This window comes from Triticum urartu, chromosome 7A (genome assembly GCF_056163025.1).
Source record: "Triticum urartu cultivar PI428250 chromosome 7A, HENAU_Tu73, whole genome shotgun sequence".
Classification (NCBI taxonomy): domain Eukaryota; kingdom Viridiplantae; phylum Streptophyta; class Magnoliopsida; order Poales; family Poaceae; genus Triticum; species Triticum urartu.
The window spans coordinates 274,072,075-274,090,267 of NC_141879.1; positions in this window are offsets into that span (position 1 = coordinate 274,072,075).

Below are 18,193 nucleotides of genomic sequence, written 5' to 3' on the forward strand. Positions count from 1 at the left end.
TATTTGTGTTCTTGCTTTGTTGGTTCTTTTTTCCAATAAATTATTCATCTAACCTCTGTTTAGATGTGTTTTTGTGCCATGTAAGACCTTTGGGATGGCTTACGGTGATAGTTGATTTGATCTTGCTGAAGAATTGAAACTTTTGCGCCCAGGAAAATAATTCTTATTTTTAACAGAAGAGCGATAAAATAATGAGCCTCTTTGTAGAAGATTAATATACAAATTGCCCAGTCTGTCCTAATTTTTCAGAATTGTTGGAGTTACAGAAGTATTCGAGACTTACAGATAGCTACAGACTGTTACGTTTTTGACAGATTCTGTTTTCTATGTGTTGTTTGCTTATTTTTATGAATCTATGGGTAGTATGGGGGGTATGAACCATGGAGAAGTTGGAATGCAGTAGATATTACACTAGTATAAATAAATAATGAGTTCACAACAGTAACAAAAGTGGTGATTTTATTTTCTTATACTAACGGATCTCATGAGATTTTCTATCGAGTTTTGTGTTGTGAAGTTTTCAAGTTTTGGGTAATTATTAGATGGACTATGGAATTAGGAGTGGCAAGAGCCTAAGCTTGGGGATGCCCAAGGCACCCCAAGGTAATATTCAAGGACAACCAAGAGCCTAAGCTTGGGGATGTGATACGTCCATTTTGCATCATGTTTTCCTACTGTTATTTATGATGTTTTTATGCATAATAATGCTTTTTGGAGTAATTCTAATGCCTTTTCTCTCATAATTTGCAAGGTACACACAAAGAGGGAGAATTTCGACAGCCGGAAATGTGGACCTGGAAAAGCTACGTCAGGCTACCTATTCTGCACAACTCCAAACAAGCTGAAACTTCACGGAGAATTTTTATGGAATATATGATGAATATTGGGGCAAATAAGTATCAGAGGAGGCCCGCCAGGTGGGCACAATCCCACCTGGGCGCGCCAGGGAGCCCAGGCGCGCCCTGGTGGGTTGTGCTCACCCAGGCCCACCTCCGATGCCCATCTTCTAGTATATAAGTCATCCTGACCTAGAAAAAATAAGGAGAGGACTTTTGGGACGGAGCTTCGCCGTCTCGAGGTGAAACTTGGGCAGGAGCACTTTTGCCCTCTGGCGGAGCGATTCCGCCGGGGGAACTTCCCTCTCGGAGGGGGAAATCATCGTCATCATCACCAACAACTCTCCCATCTTGGGGAGGGCTATCTCCATCAACATCATCAACAGCACCATCTCATCTCAAACCCTAGTTCATCTCTTGTGTTCAGTCTTGTTACCGGAACTATAGATTGGTGCTTGTGGGTGACTAGTAGTTATGATTACATCTTGTAGTTGATTACTATATGGTTTATTTGGTGGAAGATTATATGTTAAGATCCATTATGCTATTTAATAGCCCTCTGATCTTGAGCATGTTTATCACTTGTGAGTAGTTACTTTTGTTCTTGAGGTCACGGGAGAAATCATGTTGCAAGTAATCATGTGAAATTGATATGTGTTCGATATTTTGATAGTATGTATGTTGTGATTCGCTTAGTGGTGTCATGTGAACGTCGACTACATGACACTTCACCATATTTGGGCCTAAGGTAATACATTGTGGAGTAGCAATTAGATGATGGGTTGGGAGAGTGACAAAAGCTTAAACCCCACTTTATGCGCTATTCCGTAAGGGACCGATTGGATCCAAAAGTTTAATGGTATGGTTAGAATTTATTCTTAATACTTTTCCCGAAGTTGTGGATGCTTGCATGAGGGTTAATCATAAGTAGGAGGTTTGTTCAAGTAAGAACAACACCTAAGCACCGGTCCACCCACATATCAAATTACCAAAGTAGCGAACACAAATTGGACCAACATGATGGAAGTGACTAGATGAAGTTCCCGTGTACCCTCAAGAACGCTTTGCTTATTATAAGAGACCGTTTTGGCTTGTCCTTTGCCTCAAAAGGATTGGGCTACATTACTGCACTTTTGTTACTACTATCGTTACTTGCTTGTTACAAATTATCTTGCTATCAAACTACTCTGCTACTTACAGTTTTAGCACTTGTGGACATTACCTTGCTCAGAACCACTTGTCATTTCCTTCTGCTCCTCGTTGGGTTCGACACACTTACTTGTCGAAAAGAGCTACAACTGATCTCCTATACTTGCCGGTCATCAAGGCTATTTTCTGGCGCCGTTGCCGGGGAGTGAAGTGCCTTTGGTAAGTAGAATTTGCTAAGGAAACATTTATATAGTGTGCTGAAATTTATTGTCACCTGCTACTATGGAAAACAATCCTTTGAGGGGTTTGTTCAGGGTATCTTCACCTTGACCGGAATCACAATTAGATACCCCTCAACCTACCACACCTACTAAAAATATTTAATACGAAATTCCTTCGGGTATGATAGAACAACTGCTAGCTAATCATTATGCAGGAGATGGAACCGAACATCCTGATATGCACTTGATATATGTGGAACACATTTGTGGATTGTTTAAGCTTGCAGGTCTACCCGGAGATGATGTTAATAAGATGGGTTTCCCTTTATCTTTGAAGGCAAAATCATTGGCATGGTATAGGCTATGCGATGATATTGGATCTTGGAATTGGAATCGATTGAAATTGGAGTTCCACCAAAAAATTTATCCTATGCATCTAGTTCATCGTGATCGGAATTACATATATAATTTTTGTCCTCGTGAAGGAGAAAGTATAGCTCTAGCTTGGGGGAGGCTGAATTCAATGCTATATTCATGCCCCAATCATGAGCTCTTAAGAGAAATTATTATCCAGAATTTTTATGCTCAGCTTTCTCATAATGATCGATCCATACTTGATACTTCTTGTGCTGGTTCTTTTATGAAGAAGACCACTGAATTCTGGTGGGATCTTTTAGAAAGAACTAAACGTAACTCCGAAGATTGGGAACTCGATGAAGGTAAAGAGTCAGGTATTAAGCTTAAGTATGATTGTGTTAAATATTTTATGAGTACCGATGATTTTCAAAAGTTTAGCACTAAATATGGACTTGACTTTGAGATAGTAGCCTCCTTTTGTGAATCATTCACTGGTACGAGTCGGTGCTATACAAACAGTTTTTAACCCCTTTCCGTGATGACATTTGGAACCGTCGCCAAGTGAGTTTGGGCGATAGGGGGTCCTTCCCACACGACACAGAAACCATCGGGGATAGGGAGCCTTGATGCATACATTTGTCCCTATATAACCGTTTCCGATATCTCGAATATACCAAATGCTTCATCCATCCTACTCGTTTGCGCTCGCATTGCCATCGCAGTCGGTGTTTCGTGGTTTTACATAAAACCAGGAAGATTCCAGGCACGGGAGTTTTCTAGGCAGATTCCAGGCACGGGAGTTTTCTAGGCAGATTCCAGACAAGGGAGTTTTACGATGCCTGGCACATCACAAACAGTTCATGATTATAAACCGTGTACGATAGGTAGACAATCACACACATCTAGTTTTCTCCACCGTATGTGATAGTGTCTGACATCACACAGGCTTTGCAAACAGCAACTATGTGCATTGTTACACACGTTTCCTCTCCGTGAACCGTGTCGTATTATGATGTATATCGCACACGCTGTGCTTTATTAACCGTGTGCGTCCGAATGACCTGCACACCGTAATTTCGACCTAATTTAATTGTTGCTATTTAAAATTTACCCAGTTTAAACTTGAAAGTAGGCTATAGCTTTATTCATATCCATCAGGTTCAAACAACCAATGCATTATTCGATTCACAGGTACATATGTTTAAGAATTACATAAGCACCAAATAAAGATTGATGAACCAGGGTTCTATACTTGTACTATTACATATGGTAAAGAAAGAGGCGACACACATTCCGGTTGCCGAACAAGGTGAAGCAGAATGACCCTATTGTGCTCTCCTGGATGCAGAAGGCATGCAGGACTCTAGTCCAACCCCTTGTGATGGCCGGCCGCCAATCATGTAGTTTGAGAGGTAATCTTGAGTAAACTGCTTTAGTATCCACTGCAAAAGAAAAAAGATTCAGATATTGTCATCTAACAAAACTCATTACGTGCAGTAAAAAGAAGGCTACATGGTTCTTACTTACCATCCTGTAGTTCACTGTTGTCTTGCATAAAGTGTAAACAAATAGTTCGATTGACATCTTTTGACCCATTTTAATAACAATCTTTATCAGTTTCCTCACTTGATGCTGGTTCATGAATATCTCATTGCCCCATACGCAGAAAGGGTCGAAGTGTGGACCTTTGATAATGATATATGTACCAAAAAGCACCAAGTTAATATTAGAAGCTAAACAACAATTGAAAAATAATGTAGTACAACACTCCCTCCATCCCATTATATAAGATTTTATTACATGCATATCTAGACATCATCAGAACATTAAGGTAACACTCTTCCTTGTTGTTATGTAGCCTGGGATTGCATATTTAGTCATTTAGTACAATGCATGTTGCTATCTAGCCTCAGATATATTAAACATGGCCCTAGTTAACCTACTGATAAATGGGTTACAGATATATTCAGTGAAATGTCCGATTCGACTATTAATCCCTTATCAGCCCCAGGCTATATGGTACCAGCTACCGATATCCTGAATAGTGAGTACATATAAGCAATGCGATGAAACTAACCTCGATGGAAAACAATGCTATTCTAAATATTGTCATGTATGAGTACATATAAAGGCATGTTAAGCACAACAAGCTAAACATCAACCAAATATATCCAAGGTAGACAACATAATCTACAAATGATAGCTTTAGTGTGCAGGCTTAAGCACGCTAGTTAAGCAAAAGAAGAAGTGGAAAGGTGTGTTTACTGCATCAAGCATAACATTTAAAAAGAAGCGAATAGTCATTCAAACTGGTATTGTGCAGGTCTAAAGTACACTAGTTATTGTTAAAAACGAAAAGGCATGTTAACTGCAATATCCTTAACAAAAACCAAATATCGTAATTCATTGTGGTCTTGTTGAAACTATTATTGATGAAATTGAACTACACGACAAATAGTTGCACATACAGAGCATCACATTGTGAAAAACTGAAATAAACAAGTCATAATGCCATCTCTAGCCGATCCTTAAAAAGATAAAGGACTAAAACCCTTAGTGGATATATATATATATATATAGGACAGAGCTATTTTGTTACTAGTAACAGAATAATATTCCGTTACTCCTCGGCCCTATATAGGATGCGATGCGTTTTCCCAAATGTCCCGAGCCTCCCTCCCAGCGTGCCGCCCGCCTCCCTCCACGCCGCGCCGGCCGCCTCCCCACCACGCCGGTCGCCTCCCTCCACCCCGTGTCGGCCGCCTTCCTCCACGCCGCCTCCCTCTACCCCAGCGCCGCCTTCCTCACTCCACCCCAGCGCCGCCGTCCGTCCTCCCTCCACCCCAGCGCTGCCGTCCGGCCTCCCTCCACCCCAGCGCCGCCGTCCTCCCTCCACCCCAGCGCCGCCCGCCTCCCTTTACCGGCCGCCCCGCCTCCCTCCACCTCCCACTGGCCAACGGAGGTGCGGACTCTGCCTCGACCACCTGCTCCTACCCCATGCCAACACACCACACCGTTGGATCCCGTCCATCAAGCGCCAAATCTCGCCGGCCCTGGAGCCGCGATCCGCCGGACCACCGCAGCTCCCTTCTTGTCCCCGGTCGCCATCCACCGCCCCCGAGCTCCACTCTGGGATCCCGCCGTTTACCCATCAAGCTCCACCGCAGGTATCCCATCGTTGATAAGCTCCATGTCCAACTCCTATGTTCGATGGTACGTGCATTGCTTGATGTGGAAATCGTGCCTTCCGTGGTGTTGTTAAGTTAACTGAACTGAAGGATCTTCAATATATGAACCAAAAGAGAGGTGCATCCTGTACATCAGCTCACGACCGTTCATGTTAATTATCCTTCAGTAAATATATGAACCACAAAGGGAGTTCCTATTTCTTTTTGCTGATGCTCATGCAAATCTCATGCTACTTATGTGCTAAATTTGATGCTCTATAGTTGCTAGTCGAAATGCCTACAGGAACCAAACTATTTTGATAAAATTTGATGTTGTTGTTCTTATATTCTAGATGAATTTTGTCCATACAAATTTTCTACAGCGGCATGTACTTGCTCTGTTTGACAAATGCTTCTCTTGCAGTTTTCCTGTATGCTGTAATTTGCCTCTGTCAATCCAAAAAAAACCATCAGTTCTCTTCTCAGCACACAACACAAAATTGGTGTCAGGTCAGTGAAAAAACATATTTTCATCAGTTCAGACTTGAGAGGGTGTAAGTGCAGAAGAAAAATTGGTAGCAGTAAAAGATTCATGATTGAAAAAGTTGTAAGTTCAACACGACGTCCTAGATAAGTTCATGAAAAAGATCAAACAAAAAGAAACCCCAATAGGAATTCGAATGATAGAAGTTCCAAGTCACAAATCCTACTTGGCCTGGATAGCTCATATACACTTCAATCTTGTAATTTAGAAGTAAAAGTCACAAGTTCGGAGATGATTTTTTCCAAATAGTTTACTTTGGTGATTCTGTAATTGCATCAGGTCATTACAAAAAATGGCTCTGGCAGTTCAATATTTATTTCAATTCATGAAAATAATTACAGTGCACCGCCCCGCCCCCAACGTCGCTGCTGCTTGCTAGCTATCGATGGTGCGTGCGCGCTGGTCGTTGCTGCTTTAGGGTAAGGTGAGTGAGAAAGAGATTACTGAGAGGGATTTGTTGCTGCTGTTGTTCCTTGTATTGATAGAGGATTGTCGAGTCTAAAGCCAGCTGCACCTTCGCATCCTATGCACTGTCGGATATGAGCTCGTGCTCCTGTAGTGTTCTAATTAGCAAAAGAACAATGAGAAGGGAAAGAACAATGGTGGTTAAATATTAAATAAATCGGTGTGTGGCTGCAAGAATTTACATATTTTGGTGCAAAAAGTTTGTTGCTTTTATCTAGTACTTTAGTTCAGTTTACTACAACCATTCTGCTTGTAATGCCATCTCCTGCAGGAAGTTCCACATGGGGGACACTCGTTTCAAATGCTCATCTCCCATACGCGATGCCGCCAGAAAGGAAAACCTTTGGGAAGCTCTGCTGGTAATGCCATCTCCTATCCATCGCCAGCTCCAACTTACTGCAACCTTGTTTGAATTAAAAATATTGATCAGTACAAATAAAAAACAACGATCAGTTTGTAGTGCTCTCTCCTACCTATTTTGGTTGATGCCCATGAATGGAGAAAAAGTTGGGAATGTTTAATTATTACTAGCATATAAGTTCAAAAAATAAAAAGCAGTCGGTTCGTCTATGAAATTTGAGAAAGTTCGTCTATTGACCCGAGGAATATATGCTCAAAGAAAAGAACACAACACATTTATTCGGGTAAAAGTTTATTTTAGTTCAGCTACACAAACCATATAGGTTCAATGATGATGATACCATAAGTTCAGACAAGAAAACAAATATGAATTAAAACCAAAAACATTCACTCCTATAAGTTCAAGTGCTTATCCATACATGGTAATTCAAGATGGTTAACGTTCAAGTCGCAAAACAAGAGAAGTCCAGAATGTCGTGGAACTCCTCTCCTTCTCACCTGAAACATTTTGTGCTCTGGCTCTCTCCACCCCCTGTCAAGCTTCTCGAGCTTGTTTCAAAAACCCACTGTATTATTGTACCTAGTGCTCTCTCCACTCTCCTGCAGCTAATGCTATCTCCATCTACTGTATGTTTTGCTTGATGAACAAGTATGGACAAAAAATATGTTGATTAGGGAGAGTTCATGTATTACAGCCATGTAAGTTCAAAAAATAACTTGTAACAAGTACAAAAATGAAAGGTGGGCAAAACAATTAGCGAGCTTGGAAGTAGGATGTTTGATGCATCTGCTACTGCTCCTTTTGTGCTTCTGGTTTACTCCAAACAATTTATTTTTTTGCATTAGAAGCAAGACAAAATGAGAAGTTTTTCATTCCACGAGTATGGACTTTGTGAATGTCCACTTCTTAAAACATAAGTGTACATGCCAGTTCGATTTGTGTGCAACAAAGAAAAAAATGGTTTGATTTAAAAACATTGATCAGTACAGAGTAAAAACAATGATCAGTTCTAAATAAAAGAAATGATCCATTTGTGGAGTTATAATAAAAGAAATTATATGTGCACTCTATGTCTTCTTCTTATGTTTCCAAGAATTCTTCACTCATACTGTTATGCATAAGTTCAGGTCGCTTGTGGAGTTTCAGATATATGCAATTGAATGAGAGCACCATGGTCTCACCCAAAAAGTTTGAAAAACCATTACTTTCAGTTCTGGTAACATATATTTTTGTTTCAGTTTTGCTAAATTCTTTCTCCAATGGCCTTCATATATTATCTTTCATATGTCGTACTATATGAAAAAATGTGGCCTTCAGCAAGCCTTTATTGCATCCTTCATCACTGATCTTGAGGAGGAGATTCATTTGTGCATTTCTATATTCGTTGTGTAAATCTGTTGATTTTTAATCTTTTAGGGATTTCAGGAGAGTGGAGACCTGGAAGAGAACTTTCAGGCATTATTGGCCATGACAATAAATGACCAAGAAGAGCACTTTCAATAGCCAAGGAAGACAACAACAACAACAATAACAACAACGAAAAAAATGCAACGATGCATCATGCTGACATTGATGAAAAGCTATGATTTTGCGCTCCTGTTTGTTATTATGTTAATGAGAAACCAATACTTCTTTTCGTCAGGTTTTGTGTTTTAATTTGTTAGGGATAAACAAATTTTCCTATTCAAGTGGAAGCTCCCAGTATATGATGGATGTGGGAGTTATTTCTACATTCACTGTTCGGTGGTTCTTTTTATGTAATGTTTTATGTTTTCAAGTGCTCGCTGAAAATTTATGTTCCTAGTAGTTCATGTATTATTGCCTGAGGAGTTCATGTGTTACTGGCCAGTAAGTAAACCTATTAATCACTCTCTCGAGTGTGATGAAAAAATGGGCAGTAAATTGATGAAAAAATATCATCGAGTTCAAAACACGCCGAGACACGCGACAGCCACCCCAGTTCGGGCGTAGTAAGTACCTCAGTACGAGTTAAAAACGGTGGTCCGTTCGGAATAAAAGAAATGACAGAAATTCAAATTGTAAAGTTCAAGCAAAAAAAAAGAAACCCCATGAAAATCCTGCTTAGTAAGTACCTCAGTACAAGTCGTAAAATGAGAGAAGTTCAGAACGACGTTGTCAAAAAAATGTTGAGTTAAAAAAAGGAAACAAAACAAACACATTTTCGTTTTGAATAAAATATCATTCAGTTCGATGATACAAACCATACAAGTACAGGGGCGACGATACAGTAAACAGTTCAAAACTTACGAGAAAAATATTTCCAAAAAAACATAGCAAAGTCTAGTTAGTGAAAACACCCTTAGTACAAACCCATGCAAGCATCAGTACAAGTACCCTTTTTCGGAAGCATTCAAAATTACTCTACACAAAATAGCTCAGTACAAACATACATATATATCAGTACGACTACTCTGTTTTCCACACGAGAAAACAGCAGGATCCATCATGTCGTATTCAAAATTACTCTTAAACGGTTGTGAAGTAGAGAAAACGTTCAACATGACTAAGTTTCGCATTTTCGATAGCTATCCAACGGTATATTATTTTCCATATTTCGACAAACTTTAAAAAACGCGTTCAAAATCAAATTTGACCGTATTCGAATTCATTTTTAAACCGTAAAGAATTAGAAAAACATTTCTATACGAAAAAGTTGCGCATTTTACATAGCTTTCCAACACCATATCATTTGCGTCAATCCGACAAACCGTTTGCAAAAAATCGCGAAAATACGTTTCGCCCAGAATTTCACCGTTTTTCAAATTACTTTTAAATCACATAGAATTAGAAAAACAATACATATATGGAAGATGCGGATTTTCACCAGCTTTCCAACACCATCTTATTTGCTCAATTCCGACAAACCGTTTGAAAATTGAGTCCAAAATACGACTCACGTTTTCGGTTTTGAAAAAAATGGTTTTTTAAAAACTGCTCTTAAACCATAATGATTTTGCAAAACCGTTCAATATACTTGAAATATGGTTGTCAAGAACTTTCCAACGATATATTACACGCCATGTTCCGACAAAAAATTACAAAAAAGTTTTTGAACTAGAGAAGACGATCTGTTAAACACAACTGAAAGCATCAGTTCAACCTCTTCAAAAACATAAGTACAACCACCTGAAACCGTCATGTCAAAAAGGGTAACAGAATAATATTCTGTTACTAGTAACAGAATAGCCCAGATGTGTATATATATATACTCCAGCAATTTTTGGCCTTTTCTAGTCAATCCCCTAAACTTAACATTGTAAACTTCAATTTGATCAAGTTCAAAGTAGGTTCAACCGAAAGTAGGATGCATTCAAAGATAAACATAGATAGTTTTGCATAACCGAACATAAAACATAAATTTAAACTAAGGTAAACTACTTTCGGTCGAAGTAGAGGCCGAGCCAATCCTTCCTTGTCATGTACGGTGTGCCGCGAGCCGGGTCCGGGCCGGTGCCGTCATCGGGGTCGTTGGGGAAGGCACTCCTCCACTCGTCGACATCGATCTCCTCATCCTGGGGGCCCATCTCGACGCCCTCCGCGTCACCGTCGCTGCTGCCTTCGACCTCGTCATCGAAGGAGAAAGCGATAACCTCGCTGCCCTCCGCGTTGCCGTCCTTGCCGCCTTCGATCTCGTCGGAGGAGGAGAGCGGGATAACCTCGCCACCCTCTACGTCAGCAAATATTGCCTGCTCCGCCTCCACGAGCTCTGGGTGCTGTCGGCGGAGCTCTTGCATGTAGGCCTCGTCGGCGGCCTCGGCCTCGAGGCGCTCCCATGCCTCACGGTCCTCCCGCGCCATAGCCGAGCTCACCACCCCTAGCTCCAGCGGAACATGGTCGACCGAATGTGTGCCGAAGGGGGAATTGAGCCTAGCCGCTGCGCCGTGATAGCGGACCTGCCAGCGGTCGTACTCCATGGTCGCGAGCTCGGTCGTGTGGAAGTTACTGAGCCACCAGTGGGTGTGGGTCTCCCAATCTATAATCTCAGCGACCCACGTCCCCCATTGCCGCTGCCGGACCCCGAGGTAGGACCTCGTCGGCTGCCGGGTCCGAGGGAGGACGGGGAAGTCCTCGAATCTACGTAGGAGCGCGGCGGCGGGCGGATTGGGGGACCGGCGATGGCGGGTCGAGCCCGTGGAGGACGACGGGGACACCTCGGTGGCCACCTCGCCGGCATCGGGGAAAAAGGCCGTGATAAACTTCTTTTCGACCATTGGATCCTCGAGCTCCCAGCACATAGGTAGAGGTTGAGGATGGAGGCGCCGGTGATGGCGGCGACCTACCAATGGTTTTGGGGGGTGTCTTTGTGTGAGCGGAGGTTTTGGGGAGGGGGAGTGTGTGGTCTGTGTGGAGGGGGGGGCAAGGTGGTGTTTGAGGAAATACTGCAGCAACTGAAAATTTTAATGGGCGGGAGTAACAAGGCAGGGCTACTGAAAATTTGGATCAAGGGCGAGCAGATATTTTTGAGATTGCGAGGGATGCAGAGGCGGGAGTAAAATGCCGGGGCTACTTAAAATTTAAATCATGGGACTGAAGCAGAGCGGGAGTAACAGACATCGCACACGGTCCACACATACTAATCATGTGCTATTAAACATTAAAACCTTCCTGGCACTTGATATTTTCGAGATTACGAGGCAGTAATATTTTCGAGATTGCGAGGGATGTAGAGGCGGGAGTATTTGGGGAGCGAGCTAGTGTGCTTGACACACCAGTTGTGGACTGTAGCCGACGCACCTTCTCGCGTAAGCCATAGGCGTAATATACACCGACGGTGCTCCAGGATATTTTGTGCTACATCTCACACGGTTGGTGATAATAAACTGTGTGAGATCTACTTGATTTTTCATCTTGATTTGAATTACATAATGGGGTCACAGTGGCAATGGACGGTGTTTGAATTGCTAGACCTTTTATCTGCAGTGAACATGCAGCTATATGTGTGTCGTAAAAGCATTGAAATTATTCAGGGTTCGTTTGGACATTTAATACATTAAATTGGTTTTCTAGCCATTCCAGGTGCACAATTCAAAATTAAACTACATGCACATGCTCCGATGCATCAACATGGGTTGTAAAATCATATATTTGTCCATGGGTTTATGCTTATGTCCCATGCAAGAAATGGGGATGAGTTTCGAACACCACGACACCTTTGGGGATGAAACAATATCCGTTGCCACTTATTGCTTTCAAAAAATTTCTAGTGTCAACACAGAACAACAAGAGTTGATGCGGAGCATCCCACGTTCATCCCCATGTACACTCCGACTACTCTCCAAGCCCCAAGGATGCATAAGATGAGACCTCGACTATACACCATTGGACACAAGGTGAACTCGCTCCTCTCCGAACTTTCACTTTCCACATGTGAGACATGGCTACTACCTCAAACTTGTGTGCTATGCATGTCCAGGAACCAAGAGGAAGCCCATGGACAAGAAGGTGAGGACACCAAGCGTGAGGAACAATAAGAAGGGCTAGGGAAGAATTTCCAGCCACCGAACGACCGGCCGGGACCGGATGTCCGACGCCTGAAGACCCACCGGACGACCGGCCCGGACCGGACGACCGGCGATCCTGCACCCGAGCCAAATGAGCGGACGTCCGACACACTCCAGCGTCCGGATGTCCGACCGTCCCCGGAAATCCGGCGCCACCTCAACCGAGCCGAAACACCGGACGTCCGACAAGTACCGGATGACCGGACCCTCGGGAGCCACCAGACGTCCGGTACTTGTCGGACGACCGGCGCCTGTTTGTGCACAGAGATCGGGCTTGAGGACCATGTATCCTCCACTTACCCCTTCATGTCCCTAGACTATATATACTCCTCCACCTCCTCCATTCGAGGGTTAGCATTGTGTTATCTCATTTGTGAGATAGAGCTTCGCTCATCCATATCAAATCTACTCCTTGAGAGAGACCGCGGCCCCTCTTCGGAGAACATCCACCTTGGATTCAAGACCCCTTTACGGGAAGATCCCCTTGTGGATTCAAGACCTCCTCACAGAGAAGAACCGGCTACCCTTTGTATCGTCCCTTGTTGGGTTTGGATCGTGTATCTCTTTGTGTTTTGAGGATCTAGCACATGTGTGATTGTTCTTGTTGGTTTGAGTGATTCTCTCGTGTTTCCCCTCGTGTTTCCCCTCATGATTCCCCTCGTGTTCTTTGTGTTCTTCGCGGGATCCGCTCCTTTCATGAAAGATTGGCCATCTAGGGTTCCACCCTACATCATCTTGGTATCATGAGCCACGTTGATCACAATTTCGGAGCCTCCCCTCGTTGTTTTCTAGCCTCATTTTTTGTGTTATTCCCCAATTTCGAAAATCCCCACCAAAAATAGCCCCAATTTTTTTTGTGATTTGTTGGTTCGACGAAGTTTTGTTGGATTTGATCCGTAGATTTGCTTGGTTTCAAGTGGATCTAGCATCTCCCCAAGTTTCCCCATCTTTCACCCACAAAATCTCATCAATTTTGACCCCAAAATCCCCAAATTCCGCCCAAAATCGCGTCCCGAAACTCGCATCTCGCTTTGACGCCGACCCCCGGATGACTGATGCTTTCCGGACGTCCGGAGCCCCTGGAACGACCGGACCTCCGACCTTTTCGAGACGACCGGAACCCCTAACCCGAGCCAAATTTACGGATTTCCGAGCCCGCCCGAACATCTGGCCCCCGGACATCCGACCTTGCCCGGACATCCGTAACCTGTAGTTTCAGATTTCAGCTGATTTTTGTTTTGTCCATAACTAATTCATCTGAACTCCGTTTTTAACGTTCTTTAGCTCGTTTTGAAGCTCTTGATATCCCCCTTCAAAAAAATACCACCAACATCTTTTGACTCCATAAAATTTTGTGAATTTTGTCATCCTTGCCTAGGGCTTCCACCAAATCATCCGCTACACCACCACCGACTTCCGCAACCTAACCAGTTTTGTTCCCTATCGCATTAGTGGTTGCTTCAGGGGTGATTTGAGTCTCCTAAGGTGTATAGGCTACTTAGGGATGGTTGCTTCTTCATCAACCACCACCACCACCATAACTTCCGCATAGCTTTGCCCACCTCACACTCCCTCCACCCCGACCTAACCCAATTTTGTTTGTGTTGTGAGTTGTGCCTCCTAAGGTGTTTCGGCTACTTAGGGACCGTGCTTACAACTCTGACACCGTGTATAGTCCACCACCTTACCCTCCATTTTCGCATTGCGTACTCCACAAGCCATCATTGCATTTCCGCAATCCCTTTGATCTTCCGCAACCACCACCGCATTCCTATTACCACCATTTTGACATTTGACATTTGAGATTTTCAGTTCGCGGTTTTTCCATTTCCTAAGGTGTTTCGGCTACTTAGGGATGAGTCTCCATCATCTTATTATCTCCATCAAGATCACCGCCACTCATCATCGCCAAGGACGGTAACCTCCATATCATCTTGGTATCGTGGTATCCCTCCATTGTATATTCCCTTGCCATTTCATGGATAACCCCTAGCCCATTTTGCGTCACTTGCCTATCGAGACAAGCCATATGAGTATTGCTGGCAACGTTACTTGTGCACATTAGTGATCTACACCATCCATTGCATATGTACCATATCATATCGGTATCATGTCATCTCGTGTGCCTCAAGTTTGTTCCCGCATATACACAATTGCTATCTTGGTTTGTGCATTGTGCAAAAGTGGCCATACAAAAAAGAGAATAAGATTTTAAGCAAAAGAGAAAGAGCAAAGAAGGTTGTAAGCAAGAGCCATATCATCATACCACATTGCACATAAGATTGTCATATCCGATCATCTTGGATCATAACACCGGGAACCATACATACTTAGCATACTTGGGATAGAAAGTTCATACATTTTGCATCTTATAGGTTGTGCACAAGTGTTGTATCCGCCTATAGAGTAATCATGCTAGCGTCTCTCTTGAGTTGTGCAACGTGAGTGTTTTCCGTGGATTCCACATTCTGTGCTCATCCTTGGTTGCACGACCCCATTTAACTATTTGTGTGTGCGTTTCCGTGTGCCATTCGTTGCTATTGGTCTAATTGTTTCACTTGCAAATTTGTGAATCTCTTTCAACACTATTGACTCTTGCTAACATTTCACATAAAATTTTTGTGCCACTATCCTCACCGAGATCCACCATAAGCCTTATTTGTGTAGGTGTGAGAAACCGACAAGAATTGGTACCAATTGTGCTATTTCCTTGTCCACATTGGAGTGATCATTGATCCACTTTCAACTTCGGTCAAGGTACATTTGGTATTCGTTCTTCTCTTTCTACCACTCACATTTTTCTCTTGGAGTGATGGATAGGCAAGGAATTTCATCTCCGGTCTTCCACAACAACGATGGCGTGAACAACTACATCACCAAAGCGTCAATCTTAGATCTACAACGATAAGTCCAAGGTGCACAATCAAGATTGAGAGAGTTCATCGAGAACCTCTCCATTGACATTCGCCACTCCAAAGCGAGGAAAAGGGACTACATCGACAAGAAGATTTCTGCACAAAAGGAGGAGCAAGATACATGGATGGAGGAGATTCAGACTTTATTGGCCAAACGTTCTTCCCCTTCATCATCCTCAAGGTGGCGGCGAGCAAGTCAATCATCTTCGGAGCACCCAAGCGACGCAAGCGCAAGTCGTCCACGTCCACATCTCCATGGCGACCACCATCACATTCGTGATCCACATCGTCATGAAGGGGAAGTCACCTCCAAGCATCATGTGCACGACGACGACGAACGCCATCGAACTCAAGCACGACAACGACACCATCATCATGAAAATGCTCGCCAAGTGCGAATGCACAAGTCCCAACAAGCTCTACTTCACGCCAAGGCCAAGCCTCAAGAGCACAAGAGAAGACCGCGAGACAAGCACCACCAAGACGGAGCCACACCTACAACAACCACTTCGGCATCTTCGCCAAGTGCTATCAAGGCATCTTCGCCTTCGGACGTACGACATCTTCGCCTACTTCCCGTGAGTTCGCCTACGTCGACATCATCAAGTACAAGGCGACCACATATGAGCGAGGGCGACACTTCCATCTTTGGAAGCCCCCCAAGGAAGATGGCCGAGCATGGGACATTCCCTTCGGTCATGGAGACGAGCTACAAGGTGCAACATCATATGGGCCTTCAACAACAAGACGGTGACAAGAAGGCCAAGCAAGGGCCATCCCCTTCGACCACGACGACGAGCATAAACCTCTTCAACTAAATGGAGACAGCGTCCCAAAAGGACTCATTCTCCGAGTCAAGCTATGAGACCGCACATGAGACCTTATCTTTGGTCTTAGAGGAGAGTGATAATGTGCCATCTTTGGCCTTCATCCACGGCTATGACCACGACATGATTGAGCATGGAGACATTTGCACCTACATCTCTCCGACACCCACATATGCCGAGATGCCCCAATTTCCATGTGAGGAGAGCCACCACCACATGAGTGACATGGGTGACTCCATCACACGTGACATTGAGAGCATTTCCTAGGAGAGGATGAGTGTTACCACCACTATCCCCATACATGAGAGCATGCCACACATCCTATGTGAGGTTGAGAGCCATTTGAGTGACTCCACCAACCATATGAGTGAGAGCATCATACCGGGAGTGAGTTAGCCACAACTCTTAGTGAGTGAGGTAGTTGACATGGCATGTGAGGCCACTATGATTTCTAACAACCTAAACTCTACTCCGAGTGTGTTTTCTTCTTTGGTGCTAGGTCTCCTACATGACGACATGCCTATCCTCGACGAGTCCATATCTCCAATGGAGACAACGATGGCCATGGTGGAAGAAGATCCACCCCCACATGGTTCCATCAAGATGAAGATGACCACGACTTGGTCTTCGACACCTCACCTACAACACATGAGCGATGCTCCAAAGGTAACATAGGTGATGGTGCTTCTCTTGTCCCACTAGTGGACTATTTCACGAATGATTGCTTGCATGATGTTGACACACCTATTCTCGTGCTTCATGCTAGTGCGACTTCCTCATGTCATGACTTACCTATTTATGATGAATATGATGACGAGCATGTCGAGTTGCCTAGTTGTGATGTTATGCTCCATAGGATATCATGTGCAAATTCTTTTGGTAACATGATGTTTGACAATCCATTAACCTTGTCATATGCTATGAGTGAGATATCCCATATTGCATCATTTCAATCTCAACATAGTAGCTATGCATGCCCCATTAAAGTAATCCCATTTGCACTTATGGCATAAATGATGAGATGATGGTCAATGGATTTTGTTTTTCATGTGTTGATATTGCCATGCTTCCTTTACATGATATGCGCAATTCATCTGCTATGCCATGCCATGATCACAATGTTCCAACTATGCATTGTTTTGGATGTTGTCAATATTCTCCATGTGATGTTTCCACTAATGATCACGAGGAGACCCCATAGTTTCCTCATGCATATTAGGAGATTTTGATGCATTCCATACATTGCATGATTCTCATAATTTCTTGCACCATATGCATTCCATGAATAACAATGCTCTACATATTTCTCGTGATGCATTACACAATTTGAGTCTCCATTATGCTATACATAACAACAAACCTATCATGATGGATGACATGTTTCTATATCATGCATCTCATTTATTTGAGCATTGGATATTTTGTGCTAACCAACACAAGCACGTACGCATCATGATGGATGATGTGTACATCTATCACGCACACACAATTTTCCCTTTGTCTTTGTTTTGTGTAGTACTCACGTATACACGTCAACCTCTCAATCCCAAGAGTTGACGAAACAAGCTCTTGAGAGCAAAGATGACTTGGGATCCCGTGAACTATCCTTCCCACTGCTCTCTTCGCACAACGACTACACGCATCTCTCTCACTTCGCTCTCACACGACTATGGGCTATATACCGCTTGTTGCTTCATGCTCATTTTACCGTGTTCACTTTGCATGCTATGCTTGCTTCTATACCTTTGCCATGCAATTATGACCCTTTCTTGCATCTACCCATGATTCACCATTATGCTACTCCTATGTGTATTTGCATGCTTGGTGGA